Source organism: Pseudorasbora parva, chromosome 24 (genome assembly GCF_024679245.1).
Source record: "Pseudorasbora parva isolate DD20220531a chromosome 24, ASM2467924v1, whole genome shotgun sequence".
In the NCBI taxonomy this organism is placed as follows: domain Eukaryota; kingdom Metazoa; phylum Chordata; class Actinopteri; order Cypriniformes; family Gobionidae; genus Pseudorasbora; species Pseudorasbora parva.
In genome coordinates this window covers 3,213,094-3,222,763 of record NC_090195.1, presented here as the reverse complement: position 1 = coordinate 3,222,763, position 9,670 = coordinate 3,213,094, and the positions used below count along the sequence as shown (strand labels likewise).

The following is a 9,670-nucleotide window of genomic DNA, read 5'->3' as shown; positions in this document are numbered from 1 at the left end:
CATTGGTCACATAATGCTATATCAATGATAATTTCAGTATTCACAGTATTATAATTTTTTGTTAAAATGTAACATGTTTCTCCTAAAATAAAAATTAAGACATCTGGGGTTGGTTGAAAACCTATTAGACTAGTCTTAAAAGTTAGTCATGAATTATTTCCCCCCCAAGTCTGGTAATAACTTATTTAAGTCAGTTACATAAAAAGGTTGTTTCATTTTAATTGGAAAAGTAAGACTGATTGCTCTTTGGTTAACTACTACTTTGCATAGTTACATTGAAAATTAAGAACTACTCTGTCTAAGTTTATGCAACTGGCACCAGAAGGCAAAGCTGATACCTAAATGAGAGATATAAGAGATAATTAACCCTTAGTATCCTGAGCTTAGGGAAGAACCACAGCCTTGTGGACAGCACATCAACAATGAGAAACAGCAGCACCTCAGACAGCCTGAGTTCATGTCCCATCTAAAGGTATACTTTCCTGCTCCTGTTTCCCTTCTCTACTCTCCCATTGTTTCCAGTCTCTTATCATACAGTCCTGTCTATTAAAGGTCAAAAACACCAGTCAAAAAAAAAAAAAAAGAAAGAGAGAAAAAAACACCTCTGAAAATATTTTTTTATAATGGAGTTTTGAAAGAGATTACAGCAAGACAATAAAGAGATCTCCCATGTTTCTCGTTTCTCATTTTGCACTTCTTTCTCTCAGATATTTCTCATGTCTCAGTCGTATCTACACTGTAAAAAAGTATTTATTCAATAAGTTCTGGACAATTTTTTTACAGTGTTTTAACCCATTAAAATAAGAATCTAGAATTAGAATCTCTTGAAACATCAAAAATACATTTTGGTCCAAAAATAACAAAAACTACGACTACTTTATTCAGCCTTCTCTTTCAATCCGCGTTTGCGACTCCGCAGTGATGTGTTATCTGGTTTGCATGCGAGCTTCATTTATAGTCTGAGGGAGACGCACGCTGTTAACAAAACGACCTTCACAAACATGTCTAAGGATTTCGACACAAAACTTGAATTTTGCTCAGCCATATTCATCTGAACCCGAATACATGGGCGAACCAGATAACACGTCAGCAGCGTTTTACATCAGCAGTGTCCCAGCGAAGTCACAAATGCGGATTAACAACAGACCAGGAAGAGAAGATAATGCTGAATGAAGTCATAGTGTTTTTTATTTTTGGACCAAAATGTATTTTCGATGCTTCAAAAAATTCTAATTAACCCACTGATGTCACATATTGACTACTTTGATGATGTTTTTATTCCCTTTCTGGACACGGACAGTATACCTTACAAACATTTTTAATGAAGGGACAGAAATATAAAATATCTTAAACTGTGTTTCGAAGATGAATGGAGGTCTTACGGGTGTGGAACGACATTAAGGTGAGTTAAAGGACAACTCCGGCGAATTTTTACATTTATCTTGATCGTTATATCTTTGTGAGTACAGTCTATAGAAAAAAAAACGAACCGCATTGGTCCTTACAACGCGGAGTTATTACAGTTAATGCCCAGAGCCCCCCCCCCTCAGCTAAAACCGCTCTGGGGGCATAGACGTAACAGGTGTCTTTGTGCCTCTTAACAGACACAAAATGCAATTAAAATGTCTGTCCGACATGAACAGGGCCCTCACACGACAACGAGATGTGTTTAGCCACTTAGCCATTGTTTAAATTCATCTAAACAGTGTTAGACGGATAGCTGTATTTTGCGCTGAAGTCCCGTGGGGAAAAAAGGCAGTCCAGTTGTGAGGAGTATCGTGTGTGTAAAGCAAGATTATTTTAAATTACTATACATCTTTCCTCAAGCCGTGTGTGCCCAAATGGAAGGATAAATAAAGTTTACATTACCTCCACAGTGGCTGCGCCCGTCTTTAACCACAGAATGGCATTACTCTTCCACCGGCCCGGCTGTGTTGTGTCGGTGTAAGTTAGTCAAGTGTTCGCTGCAAATTTTTACAATTCGGAAAGGCACAAACGTGAACCCTTTCTTCTTCACTCGTGAGCCCGATCGGATCATCACTCTAGTGAAATCCGGTCACGAACGAATCGTTCTTTTGAACCGGTTCTTTTTAGTGAACCGGGCGAACCAGTTCACCAAATCGGCTGAATCGTTCTGAACGGTCTCAAATCAGCGCTGATCACACACGTTACTTTAGTTACTCACTTTCTGACATGAGTGACAGTCCCTCCGAATAGAAATAAACTAATGTCTTGAATTATATGTTGTAACTCCGGCCGTTCACTGAACTGAGTCATGTTTTGCTGAGAGAACCGATGAACTCACGAGCCGCTGATACTGAGCATACGCGAGTAACTGAACGAGCAGCGGTCCTCATCGGATCAGCAGGACAGAACCGAAAACCGTTTCTCTCGGACACGTTCAATACTGAGGACTGACGAGCCGATGAGCAGAGCCTCTTCATACACACGATGTCTCGACTCTTCTTGACTTTCCGGCTACCGCTGCGTTCCCACGGGACTTCAGCGCGAGACACAGCTAGCCGTCTAAAACAGGTGAATTTAAACAATGGCTAAGTGGCTAAACTCATCTCGTTGTCGTGTGAGGGACCTGTTCATGTTGGACAGACATTTTAATTGCATTTTGTGTGTGTTAAGAGGCACAAAGACACCCTCTACGTCTATGCCCCCAGAGCTGCCGCTTTAGCTGAGGTCGGCTCTGGGCATTAACTGTAATAACTCCGCGTCGCAAGCACCAATCCGGTTCGTTTTTCTTCTTCTATAGACTGCACTCCCAAAGATATAACAATCAAGATAAACTTAAAATTCGCCAGAGTTGTCCTTTAACCCTTTAAATACAACTCTGACATGTTCACGTTTCAGCTGTGTCCAGCTATGTGCAAATGCAGGCTCAATGGAAATGGTGAGGTTTCTTATGCAAAGTCACTGTGTGAATATGATATTGTTAAAGACTGTAGAGCTCAGAATCAGATCAGGGCGATCAGTGGACAGGAGAGGATTACAGGCTGAGTGAGTCGATAGAGTACCTTAATCTGAAGAGTCAAGTTTGTCTTTCTGACTCCTTTCAGGTTGTTAATGAATGATTCTACTTTCATTACTCAGAAAGGTGTTGTACATTTTCTGTCCTGACGTGAGACTGACAACCAGCGAATCTTCAAGAAGCAGATGTGAGATGAATGCACTGTGGCTGGCACTTCTCCTGAGTAAGTCTGTAAACTAACTAGGGCTGCAGTTATCGATTCTTTTAGTAATAGATTAGTCCATGGATTAATCGATTAATCGGATAATGGTTACTTTTTTCTTTATTAAAGAGCAATACTAAATAAATAAGAGAAAATAAGATAGGTATCTTAAAAATAACATAATTTGTTTTCTTTTCAGATTTGATTTATTGCTGAAATTGCATACATTAATAACTGTGAAACTAATGTAATGCATTCAATTGCCATATTATATTATATAAAAATCAATTTCAAATTACTTAAAAAAGATAAACATAGTACAATCTAAAACTAAACCTACAACCAATGAACCAAAATAATAGTAATATAATATAACAATAATGCCTAAACATTTTATTTATTTTGTGCAACTTAACTTTCAAGTTTCAGCTCAGGCATGACATAAGCCTTTACTGTCTTCTGAAGGCTTTGTGGCTTTTGTAAGAAGCAAAAGATATTGGACAGGAAGGTAACTAATAAGAACAAGAGTAGAGATGAGCATAGAGTCTAGAGAGGCGCAGATGAGCTCAAACTTCACAGAATCCGCTGTTAAAAGCGAACCATCCATCCGCACCCGTCTGTCACAAATTCTCAGTGTAAAGGCCCTTTCACACCGGACACGATTTTGACACGTGAATAATTCGTGCGATGGTTTTTTTGATCAGCTGTGTGTGTAATTTGCGCTTCCACATCGAATGCGAATGTGCTGCGGCGAAAAAAACGACATTTATTTTTTTCCGTTTCACTGTCGATTTTTTTTTAATACTCTAGTGGCGTCAAAAACGGCTTCAACCAATAAAATACAAGGAAACAAAGGTGATGAAATGTCCAGTTGATGTCACGAGCTATTCACTCAACATTAACCTTTGCCAGGTATGGCAAATCTCATGAGATTACAGGTCTAGTCAAAGCTGTGCACCTGCGGCTGTGTTTACAGACAGCAATAACTTAAGTTAACCTTTTATAAATCGTTTATTCTTTTTCTAAACCTTATGTCCGCGATTATGGAAAGTGAATGTGTTGCCATCAGTACGTCTGTGGCACTTAAATGTTTACATTGTGACTAAACTGGAAACAGTCCGGATCGATTGGTTCCCTGGACTGCTGGGTTTGTCTCGTCAGATGCGCTGCTGTCTCGGGATGAGATCCTCAAATTGTCCCACAGACTTAAGAAAGTAAGTGCAGAACCGGCCGTGATAGAGTTTTAGCTCCTGTACATGATTAGCATCCTCCCCTTCAGACTCTCTGTTGACTGGGTGGACCCGAAACCTTCTTTTCGGTCTGTTAAATAAAATGAAAAGCTCGTCTTCACTGTCCGTGTTTTCTCAGCGGACGCATCGAATGTTTTGAAATACTGGAGCTCTGAAACGTCGCGGCTGATATGAATGGTTTTGACGCAAAATATTCGCATACGAAATATTAACTTATTCGCTTCGCTTTTTCGTTACGCGTCCGGTGTGAAAGGGCCTTTAAGCATAGGCTAATGCTATCATCATATATTAGCCACGCTGAGGTTGCTTTAAAAAAACATATTTGGCGAAATTACATTTCTTAACCTAAACCACGGTTGACAACCTATAAATCACAAGGACGAGTAACCACTGGAACGTGAGCAAAAGTGAGAGGTGTGTTTGTATTTTATTCAGATAAAGTAGACTACATCGCACATACAGATCTACATTTTGAGCTAATCGTTGATCATTGTAACACGGCTTGTTTTATTTAAGTTAGTACCTATAAGTATGATTAAAGTGTGAGATTTAAATTACACAAATCAATGAAAACATGCAGCTCTGAAAGCACGAGTGCTGTGCATCACACACACACACAATACAGCTTGTTCTGATGTCTGTTGCGCCTAGTTGAGAACATCTGAATGGTGTTTTCAAAGATATCAAGTGAAGGGTATATAAAGTCTCATTAAAGATATCTCTCCCTCTCTCTGATTTTTTAAATTCGAGTTACTCGAGGAATCGTTTCAGCCCTAAAACTAACAGAAATTTGACTTTCTTAACCCTATGTTTATTGAGAGGACAAAAACATACACTAGCTACAGGTAAAAAGATTGGAACAATATATATTAAAAAGTCTCTAATGCTCACCAAGGCTGCATTTATTTGAACAAAATACAGTAATTGTTTTCCATTGTAATATATTTTAAAATGTAATCGATTCATTCATACTCCAGTCTTCAGTGTCACATGATCCTTCAGAAATCATTCTAATATGATGATTTGATGCTCAGCAAAATTTGATCAAGTTAAATTATAAAAAATATAAAAGTAAAATTATTAAAAGGTATTAATTATTCCAAATTTTTGACGGGTTTTGTATATATATAACACTTTTTTGAGGAATATTAAACGTTAAGAGGATGTCTAGCATGTTTCTTAAGAGTTTTGTAGGGTTCCAAGTACATTTATTCATTTACAATCATGTTGGACTTTTGTGCAACTGTTCCTCGTTTATTCCACTCATAGTTTGCATTTACATCCTCAAAAGTTTCCTGGTAAAAAAAACTCCCTGGCTTACCTAAAGTTTGCATAACCAAGCCTAAATTATGAGGAAAGTTCTTTATTATTTGCATTGAATTCTCAGTAACATGCATGAATGGTAAACCATTAACAGTTTTTACTTAAAATGTGCTTAAACTGTCTAAAGCCAGACAACATCCATTTTTACTTATACATTAAGTATTATAAATATTTTATCTGGATACTACTAAGACAAACTCATTTAACCTCTGGTGCTCTTCAGATTTGATTTATGTCATCAGAATGCTGTGACACTTGGTAACTTTTGTGGCACTTGCGATATGAACAAAATCGTGGACATGATTCAAAAAAAGTTAAATAGTCACATTTGGTAAGCGCCATAGAAATGAAAGGGGAAATAAAAATACTGAGAATTTTGAGAGGTACAATCTACAAATCAGCTGCAATGCAGGAAACCACAGTACTGTAAAATTGTGGAAATAAGTGCATTATAATTATTGCCCAAATGCACATCAAATAGATGGATGGAAACATAGCTAATGGCAGGAAAGTTGTATCATAAATTAATAAAATCTCGTCAATGGTGGGGGGAAAGTCACATTTAAGGTGTTCAGCCATTTTTGACTGGGAGGAGTTTGAGTGTGTTCCCAAAATGAGGCGCACCAGAGGGTTCAGAGAAGTTTATTTTTGATGTGTATGCAAACATTATGATAACTTGTTTATCAATTGATCATGTTCAGGCTCCGTCATATGGGCAGAGGAGGAGTATTTTCATATTTCCCTCAATATCACATTGGATGAGGAGCAGTGTATTATTCCGTCCAATGCCACATTGAATGAGACCAAGCTCTGTCAGCAAAGTACCACATGGAATGAGACCAAGCTCCAAAACACTACATGGAATGAGACCAAGCTCCAAAATACCACATGGAATGAGACCAAGCTCCAAAATACCACATGGAATGAGACCAAGCTCCAAAATACCACGTGGGATAAGGCCAGGCACCACTGTCAGGTGTGTTTCAAAGAACTGACGACCATCACCAGCAGAAATGTCCATCTTATTGTGAAGCAGAACCTCTCTTTGGACTACTGGATTGGGCTCCGCAAGAGCTTCAATGGCACCATCCCATGGTCCAGATGGTCCAATGGTGATCCTGTTACATATCAGAATTGGTACCCTGGTCATCCAGTGCCAAATAAAGTAAAGAAAATGATTCCTAAATGTTACTCAACTACACAGATTCCACAGAGCACGCTAATAACTACCACAACGTCTAATCCAGCGACCTCATCACAAAGCTCTACACAATCATCATCACAAAGCTCTACACAATCATCATCACAAAGCTCTACGCAATCATCATCACAAACCTCCTTTACAGCATTTTCTCAGGTAACCTCTCCAGGGACTTCCTCAATATCACAAACTAACCAAAAATGTATGTGTCCTATACTGATCAAAATCCTTAACTGCTTAAATATGACATATGATGAGCTTCAAAATGAAGTGCTTGAGCAAACATATGTGACCACAACATACAGCACCACCACTAATGCTACAACATTTAGCACCATCCCTAATGCCACAACATTTAGCACCATCCCTAATGCCATAACATTTAGCACCACCACTAATGCCACAACATTTAGCACCACCCCTGATGCCACAACGTACAGCACCATCCCTGATGCCACAACATTCAGCACCATCCCTAATGCCACAACATTCAGAACCACCCCTGATGCCCCAACATTTAGCACCACCCCTGATGCCCCAACATTTAGCACCACACCTGATGCCACAACATTTAGCACCACACCTAATGCCACAACATTAAGCACCACCCCTGATGCCCCAACATTCAACACCACCCCTGATGCCACAACATTTAGCACCACCCCTGATGCCCCAACATTTAGCACCACCCCTGATGCCCCAACATTTAGCACCACCCCTGATGCCCCAACATTTAGCACCACCCCTGATGCCCCAACATTTAGCACCACCCCTGATGCCACACCATTTAGCACCACCCCTGATGCCCCAACATTTAGCACCACCCCTGATGCCCCAACATTCAACACCACCCCTGATGCCACAACATTTAGCACCACCACTAATGCCACAACATTTAGCACCACCCCTGATGCCACAACGTACAGCACCATCCCTGATGCCACAACATTCAGTACCATCCCTAATGCCACAACATTCAGAACCACCCCTGATGCCACACCATTTAGCACCACCCCTGATGCCACACCATTTAGCACCACCCCTGATGCCACACCATTTAGCACCACCCCTGATGCCCCAACATTTAGCACCACCCCTGATGCCACAACATTCAGCACCACCCCTGACGCCACAACATTTAGCACCACCCCTAGTGCCACAACATTCAGCACCATGCCTAATGCCACAACATTTACCACCACCCCTGAAGCCACAACATTTAGCACCACCCCTGATGCCACAACATTTAGCACCACCCCTGAGGCCAAAACATTCAGCACCACATCTAATGCCACAACATTTAGCACCACACCTAATGCCACAACATTCAGCACCACCCCTAATGCCACAACATTCAGCACCACCCCTAATGCCACAACATTCAGCACCACCCCTGATGCCACAACATTTAGCACCACCCCTGGTGCCACAACATTCAGCACCACCCCTGAGGCCAAAACATTCAGCACCACGTCTAATGCCACAACATTTACCACCCCCCCTGATACCACAACATTTAGCACCACCCCTGATGCCACAACATTCAGCACCACCCCTGAGGCCAAAACATTCAGCACCACATCTAATGCCACAACATTTAGGATCACACCTAATGCCACAACATTCAGCACCACCCCTGATGCCACAACATTTAGCACCACCCCTGGAGCCACAACATTAAGCACCACCCCTGAGGCCAAAACATTCAGCACCACGTCTAATGCCACAACATTTAGCACCACCCCTGATGCCACAACATTCAGCACCACCCCTGAGGCCAAAACATTCAGCACCACGTCTAATGCCACAACATTCAGCACCACGTCTAATGCCACAACATTCAGCACCACCCCTGAGGCCAAAACATTCAGCACCTCGTCTAATGCCACAACATTTAGCACCACACCTAATGCCACAAAATTCAGCCCCACCCCTAATGCCACAACATTTAGTACCACCCCTGATGCCACAACATTTAGCACCACCCCTGATGCCACAACATTCAGCACCACCCCTGAGGCCAAAATATTCAGCACTTCGTCTAATGCCACAACATTTAGCACCACACCTAATGCCACAACATTCAGCCCCACCCCTAATGCCACAACATTTAGTACCACCCCTGATGCCACAACGTACAGCACCACCCCTGATGCCACAACATTCAGCACCACCCCTGAGGCCAAAACATTCAGCACCACGTCTAATGTCACAACATTTAGCACCACACCTAATGCCACAACATTCAGCACCACCCCTAATGCCACAACATTCAGCACCACCCCTGATGCCACAACATTCAGCACCATGCCTAATGCCACAAAATTTAGCACCACCCCTAATGCCACAACATTCAGCACCACTCCTGATGCCACAAAATTTAGCACCACTCCTAATGCCACAATATTCAGCACCACCCCTGATGCCACAACCTTCAGCACAACCCCTGATGCCACAAAATTTAGCACCACCCCTGATGCCACAACATTTAGCACCACCCCTGATGCCACAACATTTAACAACACCCCTAATGCCACAACATTCAGCACCACTCCTGATGCCACAACATTCAGCACCACTCCTGATGACACAAAATTTAGCACCACTCCTAATGCCACATTATTTAGCACCACCCCTGATGCCACAACATTCAGCACCACCCCTGATGCCACAACATTTAGCACCACCCCTGATGCCACAACATTCAGCACCAC

General features: G+C 41.5%; 1 long non-coding RNA gene across 1 annotated transcript; it reads left to right on the top strand.

The window, feature by feature from the left end:
* Window positions 1-2,984: 2,984 nt before the first annotated feature.
* On the top strand, window positions 2,985-7,284 carry LOC137064018 (uncharacterized). Its single transcript, XR_010901467.1, has 3 exons — window positions 2,985-3,009; window positions 3,103-3,203; window positions 6,457-7,284. It is a non-coding gene; the product is annotated as an uncharacterized lncRNA (long non-coding RNA).
* Window positions 7,285-9,670: the final 2,386 nt, after the last annotated feature.